We start from the raw sequence: 15,201 nt of genomic DNA, 5'->3' as shown, positions 1-15,201 counted from the left end.
TATGTTCTCCTCTAGGAGTTTTACAGTTTCTGGTCTTATGTTTAGATCTTTAATCTATTTTGAGTTTACTTTTATGTATGGTGTTATAAAGTGTTCTAGTTTCATTCTTTTACAAGTGGTTGACCAGTTTTCCCAGCACCACTTGTTAAAGAGATTGTCTTTAATCCATTGTATATTCTTGCCTCCTTTGTCAAAGATAAGGTGTCCATATGTATGTGGATTTTTCTCTGGGCTTTCTATTTTGTTCCATTGATCTATATTTCTGTCTTTGTGCCAGTACCATACTGTCTTGATGACTGTGGCTTTGTAGTAGAGCCTGAAGTCAGGCAGATTGATTCCTCCAGTTCCTATCTTCTTTCTCAAGATTGCTTTGGCTATTTGAGTTTTTTTTGTATTTCCATACAAATTGTGAAATTATTTGTTCTAGCTCTGTGAAGAATACCATTGGTAGCTTGATAGGGATTGCATTGAATCTATAAATTACTTTGGGTAGTATACTCATTTTCACTATATTGATTCTTCCAATCCATGAACATGGTATATTTCTCCATCTATTAGGGTCCTCTTTGATTTCTTTCACCAGTGTTTTATAGTTTTATATATATATTTCTTTAGTTTCTTTAGGTAGATATATTCATAAGTATTTTATTCTTTTTTTTAAATTTTATTTTATTTTTAAACTTTACATAATTGTATTAGTTTTGCCAAATATCAAAATGAATCCACCACAGGTATACATGTGTTCCCCATCCTGAACCCTCCTCCCTCATCCGTCACCATTTCATTGCAATGATGAATGGAATTGTTTCCTTAATTTCTCTTTCTATTTTCTCCTTATTAGTGTATAGGAATGCAAGGGATTTCTGTGTGCTGATTTTATATCCTGCAACTTTACTATATTCATTGATTAGTTCCAGTAATTTTCTGGTGGAGTCTTTAGGGTTTTCTATGTAGAGGATCATGTCATCTGCAAACAGTGAGAGTTTTACTTCTTCTTTTCCAATTTGGATTCCTTTTATTTCTTTTTCTGCTCTGATTGCTGTGGCCAAAACTTCCAAAACTATGTTGAATAGTAATGGTGAAAGTGGGCACCCTTGTCTTGTTACTGACTTTAGAGGAAATGCTTTCACTTTTTCACCATTGAGGATAATGTTTGCCGTGGGTTTGACATATATAGCTTTTATTATGTTGAGGTATGTTCCTTCTATTCCTGAAGGCTTTCTCTGCATCTATTGAGATAATCATATGGTTTTTATTTTTCAATCTGTTAATGTGGTGTATTACATTGATTGATTTGCACATATTAAAGAACCCAATCAAAAAATGGGCCAAAGAACTAAATAGACATTTCTCAAAAGAAGACATACAGATGGCTAACAAACACATGAAAAGATGCTCAACATCACTCATTATCAGAGAAATACAAATCAAAACCACTATGAGGTACCATTTCACGCCAGTCAGAATGGCTGCGATCCAAAATTCTACAAGCATTAAATGCTGGAGAGGGTGTGGAGAAAAGGGAACCCTCTTAGACTGTTGGTGGGAATGCAAACTAGTACAGCCACTATGGAGAACAGCATGGAGATTCCTTCAAAAACTGGAAATAGAACTGCCTTATGATCCAGCAATCCCACTGCTGGGCATACACACTGAGGAAACCAGAAGGGAAAGAGACACGTGTACCCCAATGTTCATCACAGCACTGTTTATAATAGCCAGGACATGGAAGCAACCTAGATGTCCATCAGCAGATGAATGGATAAGAATGCAGTGGTACATATACACAATGGAGTATTACTCAGCCATTAAAAAGAATACATTTGAATCAGTTCTAATGAGGTGGATGAAACTGGAGCCTCTTATACAGAGTGAAGTAAGCCAGAAGGAAAAACACCAATACAGTATACTAACGCATATATATGGAATTTAGAAAGATGGTAATGATAACCCTGTATACAAGACAGCAAAAGAGACACTGATGTATAAATCAGTCTTTTGGACTCTGTGGGAGAGGGAGAGGGTAGGATGATTTGGGAGAATGGCATTGAAACATGTATAATATCATATATGAAACGAGTCGCCTGTCCAGGTTCGGTGCATGATACTGGATGCTTTGGGTTGGTACACTGAGACGGCCCAGAGGGATGGTATGGGGAGGGAGGAAGGAGGAGAGTTCAGGATGGGGAACACATGTATACCTGTGGCGGATTCATTTTGATATATGGCAAAACCAATACAATATTGTAAAGTTAAAATTAAAAAAAATAAAATGGATGAGTTTTTATCTCGAGCATAAACACATTTCTTAAAAAAAAAAAATCTAAGCTGGTTGGAGATTCATGATTTAGGAGTAAACATAAATATATATACAGTTTTGGATACTATCCTTAAATACCTAATATTGACTTTTGTGGGTCTTAGGAACTCCTTAATTCAATTCTATTCAACTAAATTCTTTCTGCAGCCATCCTGGTCAAATCATTCTTTTTGCTTCTATTTAAGACTTCTTTTTTTCATCCCTTTCAACCTCAGGAACTGGGCAGTAAACTGATTTTGAAGACTCTGTAAGCATTTAGGCCATTTATCCCTTTAATTCATTCTCCTTTGTATGGGATGAATACATCACTTGATAAAGTATCATGTATCTAACATTTCTAGCTAATTATGGTCCCCAAAGTCTTTTCTCCTAATATTTTATCACACTTTCCTATAATAGTTACAGTTGTGTAAAAGTTTCTTTGAGCATCACAGAGAATTGGGGAGGAGATAGGGCTGAATTTGAAATAAGGGTATGTACAAAAAGTGATACAATAAATATAGTAAGAGAATGAATGCTGTTGTACAGTGCTTTGATATGATTTCTTATTTACTTGTTCATGACAAAGATTAAGTTGTTTTGATCTAAGAACAAAGCTTTTAAAAGTAATATTGTTTTGATAAGAGAATTGAAGTTGTTATGTCAAGATGTTATCATCAACATTTGCAACTGCTGATAAATACTCAGTAGTAGTTCAGATACTAAGGGGCACTCCTGGAGTCTTATCAATTAAGAACAGATGAAGATGCAACTATGGCAAGGAGATATTAAGAGTACAAATATCCAGAGTCTATGAGAACCATCTGAGAGTGTTCAGTCCAGACAAGGTGACTCTTGCTGATCTAAATAGCTCTCTGACTTTGGAGTATTAACTCCTGCCTAGGAAGGTGGATCTCTGCTTAACAGTGGTGAAAATCAGGCGGTGGCCTGGAAGAAGGAGATTATCATGCTGGCCAGCATTAATGCCTTCATTTTCTAGTGATATGTTCTAGTAACAAGGGACTTTCATCTTTGCACTAACAACTGAATATCAGTTCTCAGTTGGCTAAGCTCTCTCTCCCAAAAGCCATCTTATAGAAATGTTAAGGAACTGTTGAAGGAAACCCACTGCTTTCGCCAGTTGCAATGATAACCTCTTGCCTGAGTTGTCTTGAAACAGGAGGTTTCACTCCTGTTTCATGTGATGCTGCCACTGAAAACTAACTGGGAGAATTCGGGAGGGGTCAAAGAAAGGGGGAGAAGATGATATGTCCTGTCAATCTCCCAGAAACCCTCACACTGGAAACCATCTTGGCTGAAAGATGTAAACATCACCAGGGAGGACCCTGAGTCAGATCAAATATAAGCCAAGAGAGATGATTGATCAGCAACAACCCAGAAGCTAAGCACATTATCATAAAACCTGAGACTGCACACCATGTGGCAGAGTAGTCCTTCTGGTTTCTCTTACCCTCCTGCCCTCCACCCAAGAGCCCATTTACAATAAAGTCTTTTGCTTTGTCAGTACATGTGTCTCCTTGGACATTTCATTTCCAAATGTTAGACAGGAGTCTACTCTCAGGCTCTGGAAGGGAGCCCCTTCCTGCAATAGAAAGGTACACCTCAGATAAATTTGGACCTTATCCCTTTGTCTGGAAAAATAGTATAATTAACCTATCATTGGTTTTGAGTATGTTATTTCTTTATTGGCTTATTAAGGGATATTATCTGTATGCTATTTGCTTGTGAAATCATAATTCCCAGAGTAGACCTGTGTTAAATAAAATATTAGCAAATATAATCTCATTCTCTGAGCATAATTTGCCTTGAAACAAAACAAAGGTTCTATATTTTGTTATCCAATGACGTATTCTCAGACCAAAAAGGGTATATCTATATATATTTTTTTCCTGTCATTTTAATATAACTTAAGTTTGCAAAATTGATATTTGACCCAGATATCCTGACATGGGCACAGTTCTATTACATAAGGAAATCAAAGTATGCTTGTTTTTCCTTTCCACTTTGGATAGTTATTTTTAGCCTTAATATTCATATTGTTCTTATGTGTTGATCAAATTCAGCCATCAATGGCTCTGTGTTAGAATTTCATTTGTCTTTGAAGGCATAGCCTGAACATAATGCTTTGAATAATCTCTTTGAAGAAAAAGTCCTTGGATTTTAATGTATTTAAACAATTGGTATTTATATCTCCCTTTATTATGAGTGATAATTCTTAAATAACAGGTTAAAAATGTCAACTTTCCTACAGAGAAAATACCATGTACAAAAAACACTCAAAAGTTTATCCATATCTAAGAATATGACATTCATGTCAATGTATGGCAAAACCACTACAATATTGTAAAGTAATTAGCCTCCAATTAAAATAAATAGATTTAAAAAATAAAAATACAATTCTTTATTTTATAGAATAACAATAGATCTTTCTATATTTGCTCCATTAGAATTTACTTTCAAGAACACAGTAGATATTAGTTAGATGTTTTACCACTTATTACTGAGCATGTCAAAATCCTTAGCAAGACAAGTGAAAATATGAAAACATTAGTTATATCTATCTTGGTAAATCAGTGAATTATTGAAAAATTAATGATAATATTTAAGGCTAGTCAAATATTGAGGAGAACACTTCTTTATCACTGCAGTGAAAAAAAGACAACTCCAGAATATGTGTTTATTTCATTAAATTATACATTTTAATTAAAAACAATAGCCTATGCTGTGCTACTTTTGCCCTTGTTTGAGAATTTCTACTGAGAAAAGCTCAAAATAGATCAAGTGGTAAATATTAAAATGATAGCTTTTGCATTTTTCTTACCACATAGACATAACACAATCTGTCACTATAAGTGGGCCATTCTCATGACAACTAGACAAGCATTAGAAATAAAAGAAAACACAGAAATACATTGGCAGGAATGTGAGTAGATTGTCAAATTGATACCAGATTTGATGATAGAAACATTTAAAAAAAATCAATTCTGGAAGGGAAAACACATGCTAAAAAGCAACTTATATTTTAATGAGGACATGGATTTTTAATCATTTTATGTTTTTTAAAATAACCCCAAGACTGATCTATACATCAGTGTCTCTTTTGCTGTCTCGTACACAGGGTTATTGTTTCCATCTTTCTAAATTCTATATATATGCGTTAGTATACTGTATTGGTGTTTTTCTTTCTGGCTTACTTCACTCTGTATAATAGGTTCCAGTGGACTCTGTGGGAGAGGGAGAGGGTGGGGAGATTTGGGAAAATAGCATTGAAACATGTATAATATCATGTATGAAACGAGTCGCCAGTCCAGTTTCGACGCGCGGTACTGGATGCTTGGGGTTGGTGCACTGGGACGACCTAGAGGGAGGGAAGGGGAGGGAGGAGGGTGGAGGGTTCAGGATGGGGAACGCGGGTATACCTGTGGCGGATTCATTTCGATATTTGGCAAAACTAATACAATATTGTAAAGTTTAAAAATAAAATAAAATTTAAAAAAATAAAATAAAATAAAATAACCCCAAGAGATGAGTATTGAATCAACAAAATCACTGTCCAAACTAAATTATATATAGTGAAGGAGGGAGAAAAGTTCACCAGTCTGAACTTTATAAGCTCAGAAATTTCTATAATACACTAATCAAGTAGTTTTCACACATTCTTATCAACCTCTAGGTGTAAATAAATTCTCTTGCTACCAATAAATAAACATTTCTCCTGTTTTATCTAATTTTCAAGATTGATAGAGCTGATTGACTCATTAAAAAGAGGAGCAAGATATAGAGCATAAGAGAAGCAAGTTTGTTAATATCAATGAAATGATCCAACTAGGAGATCAACCTCAAATTTTAGTTAGCTCTCTTCTGTATCACACAGAATTAGCATAGTAGAATATGGTGGCAAATAAGTCACCACAGTGAAGAGTTATTCAAGTATACACTGAGGCTGTAACTGTATTGGTATAATTGAAAGAAATGATAATATTTCTTTGATCAAATGATTTTGGTGTTCCTCAATATCTATGTGGTTCTGTATTTTAGCTTTGTCTGTTTTCAATCTGTGCATTCAGAACAAACACAGCAAGAACAAAGTATGAGGTCAATACAAGAAGTTCTCTCTAACCCAAAAGAATATGGCCTCCCTGCAGGTTCTCTGAGAAATCCTAATTCCTTCTTTTACCCATCTCCAGGTTTATCACTTCTCTTCCTTTGCTTAAATGCGTACATTACAGTTGTTACCTTCATTCTGCCTTCATGTATTGCTGTTGCTTGCAGAGTATATGTCCTCTTGAGTATAACTGTTAAGAATTTATTTTTTACTATTTTTTAAATATATTTATTTATTAATTGAAGAATAATTACTTTACAGAGTTTGTTTTCTGTCAAACCTCAACATGAATCAGCCATAGGTATATGTATATCCCCTCCCTCTTGAACCTCGCTCCCATCTCCCTCCCCATCCCACTACTCTAGGTTGATACAGAGCCCCTGTTTGAGTTCCCTGAGACATACAGCAAATTCCCATTGGCTATCTATTTTATAAATGGTAATGTAAATTTCTATGTTACTGTCTCCATACATCTCACCCCTTCCTCCCCTCTCTCCATGTCCATAATCAATAAGGCTAATGATAGATGAAGTGTTAGTCACTCAGTCTTGTCTGACTCTTTGCAACCCCATTGACTGTAGCCTACCAGGCTCTTCTGTCCATGGGATTCTCCAGGCAAAAATACTGGAGTGGGCAGCCACTTCCTTCTCCAAGGGATCTTCCTGACCCAGGGATTAAACTTGGGTCTCCCGCATTGCAGGCAGATACTTTACCATCTGAGCCACCAGAGAAGCCCCAGTGATAGGCATAAGAACTAAAGTCAGAAGCCAGGGGCACCACATCTCTGAACACAGGTAACAGAAAGAGGAAGAAATATGTTAGAGAACAAAGACATCAGAGCTTATCCTTAATTACTACCCTGCCTCCTAATTAGGAAAGAAATAGAACATCATGTGTATAGAAACAATGCATTTAATAAGAATAGATAGAAGGATGGTAACAATAACCCTGTGTACGAGACAGCAAAAGAGACACTGATGTATAGAACAGTCTTATGGACTCTATGGGAGAGGGAGAGGGTGGGAAGATTTGGGAGAATGACATTGAAACATGTAAAATATCATGTATGAAACGAGATGCCAGTCCAGGTTCGATGCACGATACTGAATGCTTGGGGCTAGTGCACTGGGACGACCCAGAGGGATGGTATGGGAGGGAGGAGGGAGGAGGGAGGAGGGTTCAGATGGGGAACACATGTATACCTGTGGCGGATTCATTTTGATATTTGGCAAAACTAATACAATTATGTAAAGTTTAAAAATAAAATAAAATTTAAAAAAAGAATAGATAGATTTTAAAAGCTTATTACAATGATCACTCAATAAAGCATCGACCATCATTAATTTTTTTAACTGAATTATTATTATTGTCGGTTTACAATGTTGTGTTAGTTTCTGGTGTACAGCAAAGTGATTCAGTCATGCATACATATATATCTATTCTTTTCTTACTCTACCCTTATAGGTTATTACAAATATTGAGTATAGTTCCCTGTGTTATACAGTAGGTTATCTATTTTACATATAGTAGTCTGTATATGATAATCCAAAATTCTTAATTTGTCTCTCCCCTTTTTCCCCTTTGGTAACTGTACATTTGCTTTATATGTCTATGTGTCTATTTCTGTTTTGTATATAAATTCATGGGCTTCCCTGGTGGTTCAGTTGGTAAGGAATCTTCCTGCAATGCAGAAGACCCAGGTTCGATCCATGGGTCAGGAAGATCCCCTGGAGAAGGAAATAGCAACTCACTCCAATATTCTTCCCTGGGAACTCTCATGGACAGAGGAGCCTGATGGGCTATAGTCCATGGGGTCACAAGAGTCAGACATGACTTAGGGACTAAACAACCACCACCATATAAGTACATTTGTATCATTTTTTATTTTTTAGATTCCATATATAAGAAATATTGTATGATATTTGTCTTTCTCTCCCTGGCTTACATCACTTGGTATGATAATCTCTATGTACATCCAACTGTGACTCTGTTTTTGTCAGTTGGATCAGGTGTAATAGCAAATTGAGATGTTCACTGTGGTCAAAAATAACAAAAAGCACTTCTGATGGCACGAACAGGGCTGTAAGGGTAACTTTTCTGAATTGCATAGTCAAAATGAAACATTTATGACTGTATACACAGAATACACATAAAATAAATATTTGTCTAACAAATGGCCAAAACTGGGTGAGAAGTTTAAAAAAAGAAATCTTTAAGGTGCATGTGTGTTTATAGTGTAACAAATTAGAAGCCTAAGGAATCAGGTCTAATATTAATACTATAGAAGGTAAGCTTACCACTCCCCCTAATATACACTTTAAAAATATCAGAATGTGGAGTATAATTTTTACTTGGTTTAAATTTCCATGTAACTACCATGGCCTGGTTTAATTTTTTTTTTTTTTTTTGGAGGCTGGTACACATGACATTGTATTTCAGAAATTTATTCAATTATCAACTTAGAGTGTTGTTGGCTTCAGGGGAAAGATACTGGTGAATCTAATAAAAATAATAAACTTAAATGTATTAAACATGTTTACTATTTTCTTTCTAAAATATAAATCACCATTTCAAAAGAAGACATTTATGAGAATGTATCTAGGTATTTTTATTGCCTTATTCTCTTTTTTTATAAATTTGAGAATTGACATAAAAGTTGTATACATAGTGTCAACTCATCAGTAAAGAGATTATGAAATTTGAAATCAGAAGATCATTGGGTTTCAGTCTTAAGTTCACAAGTAGCTATATGAACTTATCCAAGCAAAACTTTAGAAGGCTGTATCTTCCTCCTACACTAAAACCAGGGCATTAGCTACATTTAATGATGATCATGATGGGCTTCTCTGATGGTTCAGATGGTAAAGAATCTGCTTGCAGTGTGGGAGATCCAGGTTTGATCCCTGTGTCAGGATGATCCCCTGGAAAAGGAAATAGCAACCCACTCCAGTATTCTTTCTTGGAGAATTCCATGGACAGAGGAGCTTGGAGGGCTATAGTCCAAGGAGCCGCAAAGAGTTGGACACAACTCAGAGGCTACACTCAATGATGATGGTGGTAATGATTGTGACAATGACAGGAATAATATCACTATAACTTTCACTGCCACTGGTATCATCACCTTTCATTTACTGAGTGTGAAGCATTTCACTAAATGCTTTACAAGTATCATCTCACTGAACTGACATAGTGACACTTTGATGTGAGAAAATTATTAATCTCATTTTACAAAGAGGAATATGTGAATCAAAGAGGTGAAAGAACTTATTTAGTCACTCTACTTGTAAGGTATAGAAGTTTTCAACTCAGCTCTTCTGGATTCTAAAGTTTTGGAATGTAAGCTCCATGGCAGCACAAATTTTGTCATTTTGAGTTTTGAAATTCTGCTATATTCTTAATGCCTAAAAGAGTGCCTGGTACTAAGGAGACCTGCAATAAATATCTATAAATTGAATTAAATAACAAGATATTCCTCCATTTTTTAATTGCATAGATAATTAGAGCTGTGGCATAATTGACTATGACTCTTATTGGAAAGTACAAATTTTATAGCTTCAGTGATTGGATTCAACTGTTGCCTAGGTCACTTATTACCTATGTGACCCCAGGCATGCTTCTTCTTGTAATTTGGCTTAGTTTAATCATCTATAGAATAGAGAAATATGAGTTCCTACTTTACAGTATTTGTTACAAGGGTTAAAGTAAACTAGGAGCACTGAACAGTAGTTGTCAGTTTTAGTAGTATATATATGTATTAGTTATTGCTGGTGATTCATATTAACACATTTATTGATATATAACATATAATGTAGAATTCATCCATTTAAAGTATAAATTCAGTGTTCTTTTGTATATTCATAGGTATCTGCAACCATTATTATAGTCAGTTTTAGAGTATTTTGTCACCTCAAAAAAAACCCCACACCCTTTAACTGTCACCCCCAACCTTTCATTTCTCACAAGTTTAAGCAACCTCTAACCTACTTTCTTTTTATATTTCTCTGTTCTGGACTTATGAGTAAAATCACTTAATATGCAGCCTTTTGTGGCTGGTTTCTCTCATTTATCATAATGATTTAAAGATTTAGCTATGTTGCATCATGTTTCAGTAAGCCATTCATTTTTTATGTCCAAGTAATATTTCACTGTACAAATATACCATATTTTGTTTAAACACTCGTCAATTAATGGGAATTTGGGTTACTTACACCTTTTGGGTATAATGAATAATGTTACTTGTAAACACATACAGAGGTTTTTGCTTGGACATGTGTTTTCATTTCTCTTGGTTATACTTGTATACCTAGGAGTGAAATGGCTGAAAACTCTATGCTAAAACATTTGAGGAAATGCTAGATAGTTTTTCAAAACAGCTGCACTGTTTTACACTCCCATCAGTAGTGTACAAATGTTCCAATTTCTCCAAACCTTTCCCAACAATATAATTTTATTTTTAACTTATTAACTTTAGAATTAAAGACCCATGAAAATATAATATAATTAAATATTAGAATTAAGTATTAGAAAATTTATAATTAAATACCTGTCTAAATATTTTTTAAACTATATGTTGGAGTTCAAAATTATTTTAATTAGGTCTGTAAAACTATGGTACATGAACTATTCTACTATTAATATATGAACTTAACGTGGTATTCCTTGTTACTAAGATATCAGTGAATAGATTGCCAAACTCATCCATTCAAAGGGTTGAAAAGTTACCTGTGTCTTGATATAGGTCTACCTTTGTGGTTCAGACAGTAAAGAATCTACCTGCAATGCAGGAGATCTGGGTTTGATCCCTGGATCAGGAAGAACCCCTGGAGAGGGGAATGACTACCCCCTCCAGTAGTCCAGATATGAATTTACACATAATTTGAAATACGTTAAGGAAATTCTCTCTGAATGAAACTTTTTAAAATGGTTGCCAAATTATTATTTATTCAAGTCCACCTACCATATAGTGTGTGTGTGCATGCTCAGTCATGTCTGACTTTTTGCAAACCCATGGACTATAGCCTGCCAGGTTCCTCTGTCCATGGGATTTTCCAGGTAAGAATACTGGAGTGGGTTGCCATTTCCTCCTCTAGGGGATATTCCTGACCCAGGGATCAAACACGCATCTCCTTTGTCTCCTGCATTCCAAGGATTCTTTACCCCTTGAGACATCAGGGGAGCCCATGGAACAATGACATTGCATTTGCTGAATATGGGGGAAAGGGATTGAGAGTACTTGATTAAATCCAGTTGAAATGATTTTTCATGGGTTCTGAATCTTGGAACATGCAGAGATTATATGCAGTACCAGAATGAGAGCCAAACTAAAGGGGAAAAAACAAAAAACAAAAAAACAAAAAACAGTGCTTTATTCAGAATTGGTACTAGAATTGATCTAACAATGCTAAACAAGAGTAAAATATTCTCAAAATGACCTAGAAGCAGAATATTATGGATGATACAAATCTATAGTTTCTTATCGAAGACAGGGTTGGGCTAGAATACTATTGCACTTGCTTTCACATCTTTCTGGCTTATTCAAAACCCTACTCTTACCCTGAAATATTCTTATACTGTGACAGTAACAAAAGCAATGCGACAAACACATCTGCTTTCTGAAAATATTGCACATCAGTTGAAACAATGTATCATTTTTGTTTGAATTTTGCATAAAATACCTGTTTGCTGCTAAAAAATGTATGCCATTGTCTTTATCATCATTTTAAATTACAGATCATCTTAACATGTCCTTCTCATGAAATGTAAAAATCTGACAATGTTGCATTGTGTCTATTAAACTTATAGATGTTACAATATAAGCATCAAAGTACTAAAGTGATTATGAGAATAAACATCAGAATACAAATGATCTTTCTTTTTTTCTAGAACGAAAACATTTTTTAAAGTGCAGTAGCTACCAGACTGCTTACCTCTGTGAAGGCTTTTTTTTTTATATATAATAGATGAAAGCATAACTAGATCTATGATAAAATAAAAAATTAAAAGCAACCTATGTGTCTGCCTTTATATCAAACTCTAAGATAAACAAAGACTACTTGAAAGTAGTGTTATTAGTTCATTAGCATTGTTTCAAGTGAAGGTTAAATGTTAATCTTATATAAATACTAGTTAAGCATGTGACTTTCTGATTGTGACTTGAAACTAAGATTCTTAATTTATCCTTTGGCTTTAAACTAGTATTACCTAGCTTAGAGAAAAATAAGTTATTACAACTGTCTGATATCAATTGTCATTTCTGGCTTATTTTCTAGATGGGAAAAATATTCCTTTTTAAGATTATCATTCAATTTTCTTGAACTTTTAGCTGATTACTGATATATCCTCCCCTATTTCAAACTCCTCTAGCAATTCTATGCTGAATTTCTACTTTTCATGCATTTTCTGTGGAATTTCAGCTTTATTTCAAATCATTAAAAAAAAAAAAAAAAAAAACAGAGACTCGAATCCCTTCATTTTTCCCCCAGCTGAATGGATTGCCTTTAGGTTTGCGACATTCATTAAGCTTGTCTTAATAATGTCAATTCAAATAAGGCATAATAGTTTTAGTGGATAAAATAATGTACTCCAACAACTCATCTCCACTCCAAACTCAAAATTTGATCTTATTTGTAAAAAAAAAATTTTGAGATGTTAGTTAGATAAGGATCTTCAGTTGAAATCATCCTGGTTTTAGAGATGCCCTAAATCCAATAACTGGTGTCCTTTTAAGAAGAAACTTGAAAGTGTTAGTTGCTCAGTCATGTCTGACTCTTTGGGACCCCGTGGACTGTAACACATCAGGCTTCTTTGTCTATGGACTTCTCCAGGCAAGAATACTGGAGAGTGTTGCCATTCCCTTCTCCAGAGGATCTGCCCAGTGCAAGGATGGAATCCAGGTCTCCTGCATCGCAGGCAGATTCTTTACCAACTGAGAGGACACATATCAACAGAAAGAAGGTAGCCAAGTGATAGCAGGACAAGACTGGGGGGATGCAGCTACAAGCTAAAGAATGACAAAGATTGTCAAGTGCCCCCAGAAGCTGGAAGGAACAAGGGGCTCTCAGAGGCACTGAGGATACCTTTATTTCAGAATTTGAACCTGCAGAATCGTGAGAGTATAAATTTCTGTTGTTTTAGCCAATTTTGGGGGGTAATTTTTTCTGGTGCAAACAAATAGTGAAGGGACTATGCTCCCATTCCAACAAAAAAAAATACACAAAGATATAAAATAGATTGTTCTATTTTCTGGTAATCAAACCAAAATGCATTGAAAGATTATTGAACACCAATCACTGTATTTTATATAATATGTAAATTTTTGGAGGACTGGTATAATCATAAGCAAGAATATCATGCAATAGACACAGAATATCCAGTTTTGAATAAATAGATACAGGTTCCAGTTTCAGATCTTTTGCTCATCTGTAAAACATTTGGCAGAACCCTCTTTGGTACTATGTACACATACTCTAAAATTATAGAAAAATGAATGGAATAAGGCCCTTGCCCAAAAGGATCTCAGAGTTTAATAGGGAAGCCAGAGGTAGTAATCAATAAATACAATATTACATATTAAGTGTTACAATGGGCAGATGAATAAAATACTATCATACCATAAGAGAGCAAGTAGCTGTTTAATGCTGAGCAAGTCCTTTGAGATCTCTGAATCTGTTTAATGATCTGTAAAATGGAGATAACAATAACAATTCATAGCCTTCCTACCTCTGGAGATTATTTTGAAGATGAAATAAAATAAAAACTTCTTCCTCTTATCCCTCCTTTCTTCTATATTTTTCTTTCCCAACTATTTTGAAAATCTACTATTTTAAGAGTCTTATGAATCAGACTCTCTCTTAGGTATTTAATATGCATTATTTGAATTATCCTTAAAATAGTTCATCATGATAAATGAAATTGTGCTGATATTACATATTCGGAAATCAAGGTGCGGAGATTTACACTATGTGCCCAAATTGCGTAAATCAGGAAGGAAATATTCTTTTCATCTAAGCCTGTTGTTAAGTCTTAGGTATAAATACATGAAAAATAAATATTATACTACTAGAAGTTAATGTTCTATGTACCTCAATACCTAATAATAAATTAGATGATGAACAATTCCAACTAGATAAATATTATATATTCCCTATAGTACTTTATTAGCTCAGAAAGAACATTCTTATGTGTTGTTTCTATAAAGTAGTCATAGGAATTGATTTTAATGGTAGTCAATTACATTTGTATTTACCTATTGGATTTCTCTAAGCTAATTTTCCCTTAAAATTTACAATTACATTTATATTAACTGTAAGAATATTCAGTGTTTTTACATATGCAAGCAACATGGCCAGCTGTATAATGTGGAGCCTCCAGTATTAGTTTATTTTATATAATGTAGGCAAACTACTATTTTGTTGCTGTTCAGTCACTAAGTCATGACAACTCTTTGCCAGCTCATGGACTGTAGCATGCCAGGTTTCCTTGTTTTTCATTATCTCCCAGACTTTGCTCAAATTCATGTCCACTGAGTCAGTGATAGTATTTAACCATCTCATCCTCTGATGGCCTCTTGTCTTTTTACCTTCAATCTTTCCCAGCATCAGGGGCTCAGTCTCTTAGTTGTGTCTGATTCTTTATGGCCTCATGGAACGTAGCCTGCCATGTTCCTCTGTCCATGTGATTCTCCAGGAAAGAATACTGGAGTGTGTTGCCATACTCTCCTCCAGGGTATCTTCCAGACCCAGGAATCAAACCCACATCTCTTGCATTTCCTGCATTA

The 15,201-nt window shown here is 34.8% G+C and overlaps 1 protein-coding gene across 3 annotated transcripts in view; it reads right to left on the bottom strand.

Annotated features, from left to right (window-relative positions):
• The window catches only part of LOC538674 (protocadherin-11 X-linked), an 801,970-nt gene that overhangs the window by 320,158 nt on the left and 466,611 nt on the right, over positions 1 to 15,201 (bottom strand). The window lies entirely within an intron of this gene.

The sequence above is a fragment of the Bos taurus genome, chromosome X (assembly GCF_002263795.3).
Source record: "Bos taurus isolate L1 Dominette 01449 registration number 42190680 breed Hereford chromosome X, ARS-UCD2.0, whole genome shotgun sequence".
Taxonomy (NCBI): domain Eukaryota; kingdom Metazoa; phylum Chordata; class Mammalia; order Artiodactyla; family Bovidae; genus Bos; species Bos taurus.
The sequence above is the reverse complement of the archived record's forward strand: the minus strand, read 5'-3'. Positions and strand labels throughout refer to the sequence as shown.